The 14,648-nt window shown below is 47.9% G+C and overlaps 1 long non-coding RNA gene across 1 annotated transcript; it reads right to left on the bottom strand.

Moving 5' to 3' along the window:
• Window positions 1-5,858: 5,858 nt before the first annotated feature.
• LOC137162732 (uncharacterized) lies at window positions 5,859-14,337 on the bottom strand. The gene is made up of 3 exons (XR_010922479.1): window positions 14,037-14,337; window positions 12,810-12,869; window positions 5,859-6,084 (listed from the first exon to the last, which is right to left on the bottom strand). It is a non-coding gene; the product is annotated as an uncharacterized lncRNA (long non-coding RNA).
• Between the last annotated feature and the right edge of the window lie 311 nt (window positions 14,338-14,648).

Raw genomic sequence — 14,648 nt, 5'->3', positions numbered from 1 at the left:
AGCAGGAGCATCTTATTAAAAATAATTCACCCTCTCCTGCAGAGCTATCAAACTGCAGGAAGCCTTGGCACCTGTTTCTGAGCTTCTTTTTCCTCCAAGGACACCTTATCCCCTAATCTGATGTTGAATATTTGATAAATGGATAGACGCACCGCTTCCAACTCTCACAATGTCATCGTCAATCTCGTGATGGATTTTTTTTCTTAAAGCTCCAGCTCCAGGATTCATGTTATTACATAAAAATCTCAGCTTTTCTTTTTCTTTTTCTTTAAGTTTCTAGCCCTCATGGCTGTGAAGAAAAACTTGAAAACATGAAACAAGGATCAAAAAACAGAAGCAAATGAAAAGGACCCAACATTTATTGTGTAAGGTCTCATGATTTGTAAACTAATCTCATGATTTTGCAGAGGGGCTAACTCCTGAGTATGGAATGCTCGGCGTCGGCAGTTCTGTCGATAGATGGTTGTGTTCCATAGGCTCCTGTACAAGCACACCAGCTCCTTTTCTTCATTCAGTAAAAGCTGAGGATTTCAGCCAATCAGAGTGTCTGGATGAAGTCACCTTCCGTTTCATTGGTTATTGCTGAGAGTGTTGTATCAGCGTAGAGCTCTTTCCTGCTCCATTTGCTTATGTAGTTGAATTAATCTCTCAGTGAAAACCACTTGTTGCTTTTATTTCTCAGTTCTCCTCTCAAATATGTTTAATGCAAACACAGCAGGGCTGAGTCTCACTCGCTCCATTCTGCCCGTCTCTTCTCTATCACTTTACCATCATCATCATCGTCCCCTAGCTGCCCGAAGGCTGAGCATGCAGCTCACCAAAAACTGTTGTGTCCATCCTCTGCAATTTCAGATCTGCCTCAGGCCTGGTGTCCTGCCACATTTATTGCTGGAAAATTGTTCTCTTCCGAAACGCAAGACACAGAAAAAAGGAGGCGGGAAATGCTGTTTATGCTAAATAAATGACTCCCATGCCAGTTTAAAGCAGGGTTGGCATAAGTAACATTTCCTGGACTAATGGTCTGAGAACCCTGCTGGAGGGGGACACAGGTCTTCTGAGTCTTAGTCTCCTCTGTGCCACTGACCTTAGACACCACAGGACCTTAGACAACTCACTTTGTCTCTCTGTTGACTCAGTTTCCTCATCTGCAGAAGGAAAGCTAGTATTAACTGCAGCACGGGTGTGCTGTGACTAATTCGTTAACTGAAGATGCCGGGTGTTGTTATTTGAAGTTCTCTGTCCTGTTGTTTTCTTGCATACCTCTTTTTGGGAGTTGTTCTCTTCCATCCTTGCTGGGAGAAGAGTATGGGGAGATGCTTGTAAAGAGCCAGGTGACATCAGCTTGGGAAGAGGAATGTTAGCAAAAAGAAGAAAGAAAAAAAAAGCACCACCTTGCAGACAATATAGAACAAAAAATATTATAATACCCCGGAATACAATAGAAGCAAAATCTCCTGGCAGCAAACATTCATGCACTTGACTGCCAAGAAAAAAGGACCTTACAGAAGATGAGACATGAAAGGAATTTCTGCACAAAACTAAAGTCGAAACACAATAGCATACATTTCAGGCATATGAAAAGCAAGTGTGGCATTAATACTAAGGAGACAAGCTATCTAACAGAATGGGGAGCGTGGAGCGGTGGGGGTGTGGGAGAAGAACAGGAATGGAACCAGCAGCTACTCAGGCTGCATGGAGAATGCAACTTTTTGAACAGATCCAAGTCCTTTAAAATAAATCCCTTTTTCATATATATATTGCCCATGAATTACTCTTTATCAGGTTTCCTTTGCTTGTACCGGAACAAGGGAACGCATGAATAATGCATCGCCAAGACCAAAAGATACAAAGGTCAGTCCTTATTAGGATCTGACAGTACTGATAAAATATTACACCACTTAAGTATCAGAGAGTTGGCTTCCAGCGGCAATAAGGTTCACATGGGATCAAGTTAGAGGTGGGCCAACTTCTTAGCAACACCCTATGAGATGCCTAGTGGCCTGTGAACTATTACAGGGAGCAGAGCATGCTCAAAGACTGGGTGAAATTCACCCTTGTGCAGAAAGCCGGCCCATGGCCTAAACGCCACTTAAGTCCCACCCAAAGGGTCCTGCTTTCCTCTCTGTCCATACAAGCTTCCTTCCTGTTCAGCATCATCTATCTATCTATCTAGTGTCTGACTGTCAATAACAGTATCCTTTGGGAATGTCCTGCTGGAAGTGTCTCCCATGCAGACGTTGTATGATGGACCTTCCTTCCTAGGCATCCTTTGATGCTTCTGCTCTGTTAATTTAAGGTGAGCTTTGTCTTTCTTAAAGCCAAGGAGTGATTGCCCATTCTTGCTCCAAGCAGAAGGAATGCAGTTGGTTCTGTCAAAACACGTCAGTCTTAACTCACAGACTCATTGTCTAGAGCTGGGCGAATTATGGATATTTTGGTTCATTGGCTATTCCAAAAAAAATTTGTTTCAGATCTAATGGAAAACAATTTTTTTTTCCAATTGTCAATTAATCAAAAGGTCAGGGAAAAAATTAATTTCAAATCAAACTAAATGTTTAGTTCAGCCAGAAATGAAACATTTTGGTTTGATTTTGAGCACTTTTTTATTTTAATTTTTTTTAAACAAAAAATCATTTCTATCCAAAAAAATCAAAACGTTTTGTTTAAAAAATGTCAAAACCTGATTTTCTTCAGATTTTTTAAATTTGATACAAAATTCGCAGAGAGTTTTGGTGTTACCGAAACTGTGTTTGTGCCAAAAATAGCAACAGATGAAAAATTTCACCAGCTCTAGTCTAAACTACACTGGAGCTTTGTGTTCTTCTTCTCCTAGGTCCTCAAACTGGACCCTGTGCTATCCCAGTCCTGACTCATTCCCCTTCATGCCCCACAAACCCATACATTTGCTACCACATCTCAATTCTGATCAGGCACTTCCCTTCTGTTCCAATTCTGAGCCAATGCACAGCTCTGCCAATGCACCTCAGACATGTCCTGCATCACTCACTACCCATCCAGCCCTGCACCCCAAATTTGATCACCAGATGCTTGGTGATATTCTGATGCATATGCTCTCCAAGGATGGAGGCTGAGGTCACCAAACTTGCAACACTGGTGGCAATAAATATAACGGGGTCCCAAAAAGTTGAATGGTTTTATTCTCTCTTTCCTCCACCATCCCTGAGGCATCTGAAATCATTCCCGGGTTCCCCGCTAAAGTGCTTCCTATCAGACTTTCTGATCAGTATCAGTTTTCATCTGAAAAGTCTCGTTCTCCCTTTTCCCGTTTGTTCCCTGGACCTTTTCTTTGCTCTTTGACTAATTACAGTTTATTAGTTGTTATGGCAACTATGGATTGCTCTCGGCATCCAACTCTCGTGATTTGGCTGCAAATTGAGACATCTGAAGAATACAGACGGGTGTTAATCCCTGCCTCCCAGTAAAAGCCCAAACATAAAGCCATCCAATCCAGTTATTCACATCCATATTGTTCAATGAGCCCACAGAGACAGAAGCAAAGAATCTTCTCCCTTAGCTGCTTCAGCCTCCATCCCCACGTGCATCAGAAGACCACCAAGTGTTTGGTTCAGGACTGGGGGGGCTGAGGGTGCTGCAGGACAGGATTGAGGAGCGTGGGCTCAGAAATGGAATATTTGTTTGCTTATTTGCAAGAATATTATTTGTTTGCTTGTTTCCAACCTGGAGCGTCTCATCCCTTTGTGGGCAGCTGTTGTGTTACAAAATAATAATGGGGAAAAGACCAAATAAGCCAAAATGTGAGTCTCTGGGCCATAAGGGTCAATGTTCTTCATCTGTTACTGCACGTTTCTATACAGGGCGCTTTGCAGACATTCACCAATTAAGTCTCACAGTCCCTTGCTTCCACCCAGAGGGAGGCAAATATCATTATCAGAGCTCTGCCACTGACCTGCTCCAAGTTACTGCAGCTCCGTAGTCTGCAGGGAACACCTCTAGGGAAGGAAGTCTGGCCCACTCACTCTTTGAGTTCTTTCTTAAGTCTGCCAATCAAGATGGAGATCCCTTGTCCCATTGGAAGGTAGACTGAGAACCCACCAGCTCATTTCACACACATCCACCAAGCAACCCAACAGATTTTAGCTCTCCTAAATGGGGATAGATTTGAACTGCTGGTTTACCAGTCAAGGATCACTGTGTCTTACCACACTGCAGCCTGGGCTGCTTTTGGCTAAGTCCCACACGTCTTCTTTGATTTTGATGGAGCCAGTACAGCACTAGTTTTGAACACTATCTCCTGGGGAAACGGAGGCCGATGCAAAGTTTTTATCTGACCTTTCCAGCGAGGATATCATTAAAAGTTCACACCAGCTAGAATCCCAAGTGGTTTGTGTTGGTGACTCTTATCAGTAGTGGGTTTCTTCTGAGCTTTATAATCTGTGTCTGTATATGTACCACTTTACGTGTATCTCTTTTGGACATGTGTCACAAATCTGGAGTCAGTCAGGGGCAAGCAGCCTTGGTGACATACTCCATTGGGAAGTGGCACAAACTATTCACAGAAGGATGGAGAGTTTGGCGGATCGTTGGTGTCCTGATTTTCAAAGGTGCTGGCGCCCACTTATCCCACTGAATTCAAAAGAAGTAGTGGGTGTCAGCACATCTAAAAATGAGGCGCTCTGTGTTTTCTTTCCATTTTGCCCTTCTATAGCAGTTTTTGCCTTAGGCTCTGGGGCCCAGATGCCACAGATGGGCACAATCAACGGGTCAGCTAGCCAGCCAGGCTGATGGAATAGCAGGAAAACAAACAATAAATTGCCAGTTACATTATTGGATTCATTTCACTAGAATACGCTGAATAGCATAGTCCTCAAAGACCTGACTGTGAGCTCTTTGGAAAACGGAGTATCGTTTAATTCTGTGTGTGAACAGCACCGAGCACAAAGGAGTCCCAGACTGGAGCCTCTAGATGCTACCGTATGCTTATAACAGAGCTGGGAAAAGTATCCATTTAATAAATGATGTGATGAATGCAGGTGAGACTTACTAAATTGGCTATGCACTTCATACCATTCAACCAGCTCTACTCGGCTGGGAGAATTTCCAAGAAAGAAAGAAAGGTTGCATAGGCGCTTTCTGATCCATTCCGCTTGGGAAATAGGTATGTATTTTTATCCCCATTTTAGAGGGTGCCTCGAAGTGAAGTGACTTGCCCGTGGGAGTAGCCCTTAGAATCAGCAGGTGTTGCCCCCTGTAACGTAACTGGGGTATTGCCCTTTTGCAGTCTTGGCCCAAAAAATTCAGTATCTTACCAGCAACCCTTATCCTGTTGCTCAAGGTAACATGGTGAGCCAGGCATTGAACCAGGAGTCCTGTCAAGGCCTCTACAAACTTGAGGAAAAGTCTTGGGAGGTTAACACCTCTTTTTAGCTGGCCCCAGGACTGAGTTGAGGGATTTGGTTTGGGCCTTTAGAGACAGTGACAGCTGTGATATTCCAACCTGATTCCAGACGTCCCTAGTGCTGGGATACATCTGGCTTTGGGGTATGGCAGACCCAACATTTCACCAATGAGACTGCTAACTGTGCCAAGGGCCAGCTGGGAAGAAGAGCTGCCTGCATCCCAGAGTACAGACCACCAGGGGCCAATGCCCCAAGGGGGTTAAATGCAATGTATTGTCAACAAAGCTACCAGTGCCCCTCCCCATCCACCTGCTCCCCATCTCCGCTATAGCTAGATAATGCAGTGCATGTAGGTGCCCACCTGGTCCCTTCTTTTAAGGGACAGTCCCTTATTTACTTGATTTGTCCTTTAGGGTGACCACCCCTCCCTTATTTTAAGGGACATCCCTTGACTCCCTTATTTAACTGATTTGTCGAATGAGCAAGAGAAAACTGAATCAAAGCTTTGCAGACCAGCACTAAGCAAGCAATGTAACTGTGGATTAAAACTTGTCTTCAGTGTGGAATTCAGCCCAGAGAAACAAGTCTTTTCACAAAAACTGATCACAAAGCTTTAAAAACAAGTTCTCTGTGTTGTCCTCTGACTGCACCAAATTGCACACCTGGGATGAAAACCATGGATGTGGCTTCTTGTTTGACCCTTTGCCTGTTAACACATGACATTAAATAGTCAGAAATTTCTCCATCCCTAGACCTGGTTTTGCATTTGTAACACAGCTAGGAAAATGCTAGGAAGAATTTAGAAAACAACTGGAAAGGAAAAGGTTCATTAATGGCTTAGTAAGCAGCAAATGCTTGCGCATTTGAACACTAGTATGGTTGATTTCAAAGACAGTTCAGTGAGTGCAGGGTGCAAGTGAAAGGGTCAGGCTTTGAACACAGCTGTTCCTCCTCCTCCCCAATTTCTTAAAACTGGTGGACTTTATTGTGTCCACTCCTACATCAAATGCAGTGGTGAAAGGAGTATTTTTCTCACGTACACAGACTGGGACAGATTGCAGCAGCCTGCTAAATATTGACCGTGCTTCAAATTAAAGCTAATTTCAGTTGTACATGCAAAGAGTTTACTTGATTAAAAAAAACAAAGATGGGTGGAAATGTATTAAAAACGCTAAGTACCATTGTAAACAAGAACTTGAAGCTTCTGATAATTGCACTGCATACTTGAAAGCAGTAGAAATGTACGCTCGAAAGAAAAATACGTGATATGCCATGGGAAAGGGTGTTTCCCTAAAATGCCCCTCAAAATACAGCATTGTCTCTTATTTTTCATGTGGTTTCCTCCTATTTATTCAACAAAGGCCATCCCCTAAGTGCACGTTTCACCTGCACAGTCACATGCTCCTTCCAAACACTGGACACTTCAGGAAGGAGACAAACTCTTTGCTCTGTTCCCCAGGAACAGGGAATGCATTGGAGGCAACTGCCTTGCAGCCTCCTAAGGTACGTTGCCCTCTGCGGGACAGAATCAGAACTGCATGCCCTGGTCATTCATTTCCCCAACTGCAGTAAAATTCTGATTTGTGTTTATATTTCACTCTGAAATAGCAGGAATGAGAGAGACCGGAGGGAATGACATTGATTTCATTGGGGCATGTTCACTTAGGTCCCACCTGCTGTCTGATGAAGGGGAGCTGCTCTCTAATTTCTCCACTTGGACGGGCTTGGAAGCATTCTGGCAGAGGTTGCAAATTCTCTTCTCCCTTCTGCCATCCTAAGTGCGGCTAACAGATCCCTCGGCTGGGCCCTACTACGGCCCAGTGCCTGGCTGTGGGTTCAAACCCCTGCTATCCTGCACTGATATGACGACAGAGCGCCTGATATTACACATACACCCCACCCAGGGGCCAGGCTATAGAGGGGTTTATGGGACTTCCTCAGTGACTTATTAGAAATTACCTTTACATTCCTCCAGCAGAAGCCAGCTTGTGCAACTGACTCACAAGGCTTCTGTTTCTCAGCTCCCTGTGTATACGACTGATACAGTCATTGGGCCGGTTTGTAACACACGAGTTCTTTACGCTCTGGCCGGCGTAGGGAGGGGGGATAGGTAATGCGCTGCCTGGAGTGGTAGAGGACTGCTATCTGCTGGACGGACGAGGTTAGACCCACTCAGATGCTGATCAGCAAGGGCTGCTATGGTAGCACTGGGCATACAGAGAGATGGTTCTCTGAGTGTATATACATGGTTAAGGGGGTGATGTAATTGTATTTCCCCATCCTATAGCATGCATATTCTCAAAAAGAAGTGCATATCCACTAACCCGCACATCAAGTGCAATCTGACCCCTATCATTTGTAGTGGGCCCTGATCCAATCCACTGATCTGCATCTAGATCCTCTGAAGGACCAGAAACTCCTATAGCCATAGGAGGCTAGAAGCCATTTGAACACGCTCTCAACTCATTTGCAGAGAGTATGCTGACCCTAGGAAAGGGGCAGGCTAGGTGCAGGTTTGTCATCACCATACCTGCATGCTGCTCTTCTCTGCTGTGGCCCTGGCATGGGTGGGGTTGTAGCTCTGCTGGATTGCTTTCTCAAGTCAGGCTGTTTTGAATATATGATGCCGGGTGGTGCAATCAGACTTTGCCTGCATATATTTTGTCCCTGTTGGCTGTGTAGGTGGTTCTTTTCCTTGCTGTGTTTTGAACTTCAGTACAAATATAACGCAAAGGAAATGACAAACTTTCACAGCATTTTTTGGGGGGGTGGAAGGAATCAAATCTGACTTTCAGCTGTTAGATTTGTAGGAAATATAAAAACAAAGCTTTCCCATGGCCTCTGTAAATCAATAAATCATCAGAAATCACCCACATACCTACTTCTGCTCAGCATGGGCATGCAATTAGACAACGAATGATGGTGAAAACACTCTTGTTGCAGCTAGTCACCCCTCCCCTGGAAGCTTCGGCTCTACTAACTCACTTATAATCATGCTAAAAGATCATCTAGTGGTTTTCATAGGCAGCTCCTCACATCACTGTGCAAAAGTGGGTTTGTCCAGCTGAGGAACTCTAGGCAGGCAGTCACCATGGTTTTACAAGTGCCCATGTTTCAGATGTGTCAGTCTGTAGGGGTTTCACTTGGGATGCCTAGGGCCAGATCAGACCTTCTGGAGCTTCAGTTGGGTACCCAAAGTCCTTTGGCGCTTTTGGAAACAGACATAAGTGACTTGCCCAAGGACCTGGTGTGAACAAGTGGCAGACTTCAAAGCAGAATTCAGCGCAGCTGGCTCCCCCTTACTTGTCTGTTTGCTAGGAATGCACCCAAGAACAGCGACACTCAATGATAACCAAAATTCCTCCCCTCTCCCTTCCCCCAGCCCAAACAGGATCTGGCTTAATTTGGGGAGCTGGGATAAAATTGGACCCAGATCTGAACAGCCTTTGTTTTTGAAACACCACTGACCCAAATCACTCAGCGACGCCAGATCCTCCACATCTGTCCCTCCCTGTGCATTTGAAGAAATGGGACAAAACCAGAGCCACTTCATCCCCTATCCGGTGGATGTGCAAATGAGAGAGGAATGGCACAACTTGGGTCCTACCCCATAAGGTTTTGGAGAAACATTCTCACCATGGTTTTGTCGTTTCCCCTTAGGCATAAAGGACAGAATTTCCTCCCATGTACCAATGATTTTAGGCTGCCATCTTCAGCCAATGTGGCCTGATTTTCAGTGCGTGAGCAGCCACAGCTCAAGAAGCAGCAACGTGAGCAGCATTTTCAAGCCCCACTGAGAACGCAGGCTGAGTTCTTTCAGTCTAGGATCCTCCCCAGGACCACCACTCAAACCTCACACTACCTGGCCGAGGGATGTACAGCTGCCTAGATTTGTGTGGGGAAAGGCTGCTATCTAGTGGCCAGTTCGAAGAATCACAGGCCTGTCTAACCCCCCCTCCCGGGTGGATTCTCTTGGAGCTTATATATCCCATATTATAACCTAAGGCATTTAGCCCAAATCAGCACACCATGGTCACCTCGCTAGATAGCTCTGACCACTTGGCTGTATATTCAAACACATTATTTATTGGCCCGTGTCAAACAGCAGAGTTAGACTCATTCTTTGTATACGCAAGAATATTTTCCCTGGTAAATTGCCCCCCCCACACACACACACACACACACACACTTTTTTGTTTGTTTTAAATTCAGTTTCCGAGGCAGCCTCAAGGCCAGACTATGCATCTTGCTGTTTAATGGGGCATCTTCACACACCTCTGCTCCCTCCTCTGAGGAGCCAGGAGAGACTCCTTGGTTTGCCCACTGGTCTCAAAACTTCACGCGGGGCATGTGGGTTGAGGGCTCCTCTAGGGGGAAAAGCTCTCACAACTTCTGTTCCCGCTCAGTGACCACCTGTTTGCCTTCCCTCCCCGCCTGCACTGCTTGGCCTAGTCTCAGACTTTGGGAGACTCTCAGGGGCCGCTAGGCAGCGCAGGCAGTCAGCGTGTCTGGGTGCTGACCAGCCAGAGACAACCACAGACAGGGTCCAGCCGTCGCACTAGAGAATCCCCTTTATACGCCTTATAATTGAGTCCTTCCTCTTCTCTGCATGAGGGAGACTGCCCTGCCTGGCAAGGGCCGGGTCCCCAGCTCCCACCTTCACCCCACAGGGGGGATCTGACTGTGGGAAGCAACTGAGTGCAGCCCAGCCTCCTCAAACCTTTTCCTTACGCATCCTTCCCTTGCTCCCCCTGCACCAAGGATCCCAGGGTTACAGCTCCCACGGGAGTGCCTGGCTCTTTAGCTCAACCAGCCTACTCCAAAGGTCCCCACTTCAACCCCTGCTGCCAACTCAGACCATTCAGGGCTTCCTGTGTTTCTGCAGAAGGGCACTTGCCTCCTGCTTCTCCAGCCCCTCCCGCTGAAGCCCCCAGAGATGAGGAAAAGGAAAGGGAATATATGAATATGCCAGGCATCATTTCCATGGCAATCTGCAATGCAGATGGGCTCTGGGAAGCTGGTTCTGCAGGAATATCCCCTGCTCTAGGCTCTGAGGCTGCGGATCCAGATGGCGGTATCTATTCCCACCAGGGCAGCCAGGGAGGAGCTGCAGAGGCTGGGAAGAAAGAGGCTAGGTGGATGGATGCCGGAGGCACACGCTGCTGCGCAGGTTTCCTCCTGCACTGGAACAAAGGAAGAGTGGCTTCTCTGGGCCAAGAAAGAGGGAGGACCCAGGTCTTCTAAACTCACCCTCGGACCACCTCTGCCACGATCAGCACGAGATCTTTAATGGCGGGCAGCAGAAGAGAGGAGACTTAGCTGTAATGAACATAAAGGCCCTTATTGACCTTTCATAGAGGGCCGTTTACACTGCCAGAGCAAGATAAAGGGGACCAGGGAGCAAAGGAAAATGAGGCCCAGAGGGGTTCCTTTGTTGAGCCTGCTGGACTTGGATGGACCCTATGGGTCACTAGCACGCTAGCTCCCGCACTGGGGTACGTCTCCACTGCCAGCCAACCCCTCCCTCCCCCTGCCGAGTTACAGGGGCTCCCTGCTGCTGCCCTCACCCATGCACGTCACTAGGACATCAGAGGACACGTCCCTCCTTCTTTGCACTGCAGGACACTTAGCTGAGCCACTCGAGGACTCTTCCCTAGCGAATGATGGGAGAACTAGCCTGCCCTTCTGAGCATCCAAGGGTGGGGGGATTGTGGGAAGGTGAGGGAAGATTGGCAGCTGGGCGGATGGCTTCACCTGTATCCTCAGCCCCAGCTGGGCAAGTTCTAGCCAGTGTGAAAGCAGCACCTGAGTTCTAAGCCACAACCCCAGCCATGCCAACTAGCCCGGGTTTAAAGCACCAGCCTGGGTGGAGAGGGTTGTGTGTGGGAATGGGAAGGACGGCTGGGGCCGCACCACAATCAAAGCCGGAGTTAATTCTGCAGTGAAGATACTCCGACTGTCTACGCGAAGTGTCTCTACAAGATCCGCACGCAGCCCTCACAATGGGGGTTCCAATCTGCACTGTTAACAGGACTATTCTTTGTGGGGCGGTGGGGGTTCGAAGCACTACACACGAAGAGGTGTTGTTACCGTGTCATTAAGCCACCGGTGTGTGGTGCAACACTCTGATGAAGTTCCTGAGGGGTAGCCATGTTAGTCTGTATACAGCAAAAACAACAAGAGCACTTTAAAGACGAACAAATTTAATTTCTGCAGGCATAAGCTTTCGTGGGCTGCAACCCACTTCATCAGATGCAAGTGGGTTGCAGCCCACGAAAGCTCATGCCTGCAGAAATTAAATGTGTTCATCTTTAAAGTGTTACAGGACTCTCGTTGTTTTTACTCTGATGAAGGGTGATTGGCCGCAGCTCACAAGCCAGAGTTCCTGCTTGTCCTGATTGTTGTGGGACTTTCCAACCAACGGATCTGTTCCAGTCGGACTCCGTTGGACAAGAGCCCTTGAGCAGATTTCTGGACTATTTATGTGCTGAATTTACACACAAATCTTGCTCCATGGCAAGTTAGTTTCAAAGCTTCACTAATTGTGCTGCTTTGATTGCAGGCATTGGTCACGTGGCATTTCTGCTCTTTGACTGGATGGGAATCATTTTGAGTCAAGTTTCCTCTGTGACCCCGCTGTGCAAAGTTCACTTTCCAGCAAATCGGGCCCTGGACTGGGTATCAGGACTCTGGGGGGCTGTTTCCATTTTGGCAAGCGACTCACTGCATAAGCTTGGGCAAGTCACTTCACCTCTATGCCTGTTTCCTCATTTGCAAAGTGAGGAGAACAATACCCACCCCCACAAAGCACTCGCTTTCCTGTGAATTGAGAGCAATACCCAAAACTGTTAAGGTTATAATGCTCAGGATGGCTGAGCAAGATCATCAATGCTCCATATGGGACATTTAGCCACACAGCTCCCATTAATTTCAGTAGGAAGTGGGTGCTTAAATCCCCAAGTTGTCTTTGAAAAAATCTCAACCATTATTTTGACGCAGTTAAAATTGGCTGTTTCTCTGAGCCTTCCTTACAGTGAGCTGGCTTGCTAGAATGTCTGGGAGAGGCAAGTACAGGAAAGGGCACCAATTCAGCTACAACTATTTAGCGTCAGCATTTCAGATAGCAGGAAACGTTTGGCTGAATTCCTCTAGCTCGAACATTAAACCTGCCTGCTGCTCATCAGGCCATGCGGGCCCAGAAAATGCTTCATTACAGTGAGGCTGGGGCAGGTGGAGATGCAGCATTAAGCCACTTATCAGAACATTAAAGTTCTCCCAAACTCCGGAGTTAATCCCTCAAACGCCCTTTCAAAGCACAAGATAAACACAATCGAAGGCATCTCTGCTCCCCTGACTCACACGTCTTTAGCCAGGCAAAGCGATAACATTTAATACAGATTGAGACAGTTTAAGCAAAGGTTGCAGACTAACCTTTCAGCAACGGCTGTTCTTCTGCAGCACAGCATCACGGTCCCACTTCATTCCCTGCGCCTGTTGGAAGGAAAGAGGATGATAACAACAGGGAGACATAGTGATGGGCAAACATACTTTCAATCCAGGAAATGTACATATGCTCCCTGCAGATTACTACAAGAAGATACTCTAGAAAAACCTGTGTGCGGGAAGGTAATAGACATCTATTGTCATTTGCCCACCACTGCCAATTGAAGCTGTTAGTCTGGGTTGAGAGCAAAAAAATGTAGTTTTTGTATTTACAGTCCTGAGGGCTCTCGGCTGGAAGTACATTTATCAGCACCAGGAAAGAGCCAGGGAAAAACTAGTTCTGACACTTGTAGCTGTTCTTATTATCTTCATCGTGTGATCCCTACACGCCCCACGTGACATCGGGGCCCTACTGTGCTACAACCATTTAGTAAGCGTACCCCCTTGCTCCAGAGAGTCACCAGTCTGAATGGACAGGGCAACCGCAGAGCAGGAGGAAGGCAGGATTGTTACCCCTCTTCTACAGCAGGGAAAGCAAGGCACAGAGAGATGAAGGGACTTGCCCAAGGTCACGCAGGCAGGATCTGTTCTCAGCTCAGTCAGTGTCCCACCGTGGGCCTACGGGCAAGACACTGCACCCACCAGTCTTAGGCTGGGCTGTCTGCTAGGAAGAGGGGCTGTGTATGTACAGCACCTAGCATTCTGTGGCCCCGAGCTCTGTGGAGCCCTCTAGGCACTACTGTAATACAAGTCACAGGGAAGCTGCAGCAGAGCCAAACTTGAATACAGCTCTCGAGTCGCAGCCCACTGCCAGGGCCACGAGACCAACCCTCCTCAGCCCCATTTGTGTTTCACACACTCGGCTGCCGCCACAACGTCTCTCCTCCCTGCTCCTCCAGCCACACCCCGTTCCTGCCGTCACCACCCCACCCCGCGCCTGCCTCGGCCCTCGCACGTGAGGGGCACATTTAGCCATGCAGCCTTAGCGCTCTGTGTCCTGGGCCGGGAAGTACAGAGGCTCCACGGGCTGCAGAGTCGGGCTGCCATGGGGTTGGCAGGCCAGCCCGCTCGCCGGACACACCCGCAGGGCATCTCTCTCCAGGAGACATGGCTTTTGGTTTTTCAGCCTTAATCTAGGCAGAGTCTTTTTAGGCCTAAGGTGCCCGGGTGCCTTTTGCACCCAAGTGTTACATCTGCCCTGTACCAGGGACCTACCCCCTCTGGCTTCAGTCCCATCCGCTGCCTCAGTGTCCCCTCTCCCAAACAGGCCTCCAACTCCAGTGCTGTCAGGTTGCCATGGTGACATAGCCCTCAGGAGTCAGTCGGAATCCAACAGAAAACACCCCCTGTCTTCCGGCCTTTCCCCAAGGGCTTGGCCCAGTTCCCAGCAGCCTTCAGCCTGTCTGTTAGCTCCAACTTCCAGCTCTCCCAGGCTCCAATCAGTTCCTTCTTCAGCACTGTCTCCCCCTTGCTAGCTGGGAACCCCCCTCTACTAGGGGGTTCCAGCCATGGCCTATCAATCTGCACCCACCCCTTTAACAGAGCTCTGAGTCCAGCTCTGTTCTTCCTGGAGACTCTCCCTGAACTGACCACAGAGCTGCCCTTTATCCCCCCCCCTTCCTGCAGGCCCTCGCTCCAGCACTCATTGCCACCACCTGGGGAGGTGCACCACACCTGGCTCCCACCCACCCCCTGGAACCAGCTTCTACAAACCAGTTCCGCCCATTAACCCACAGGCAGGAGGCCCTGTCTTGCTGACGGGGACCTACTGCTGTCTGTGGCTCACAAAGACCTATTGGCTGAGCTGCTTCCCCTGCCCAGAACTTT

Source organism: Emydura macquarii, unplaced genomic scaffold (genome assembly GCF_026122565.2).
Source record: "Emydura macquarii macquarii isolate MOO-44397 ecotype Brisbane River unplaced genomic scaffold, CSIRO-AGI_Emac_v2 contig_312, whole genome shotgun sequence".
Classification (NCBI taxonomy): domain Eukaryota; kingdom Metazoa; phylum Chordata; order Testudines; family Chelidae; genus Emydura; species Emydura macquarii.
The sequence above is the reverse complement of the archived record's forward strand: the minus strand, read 5'-3'. Positions and strand labels throughout refer to the sequence as shown.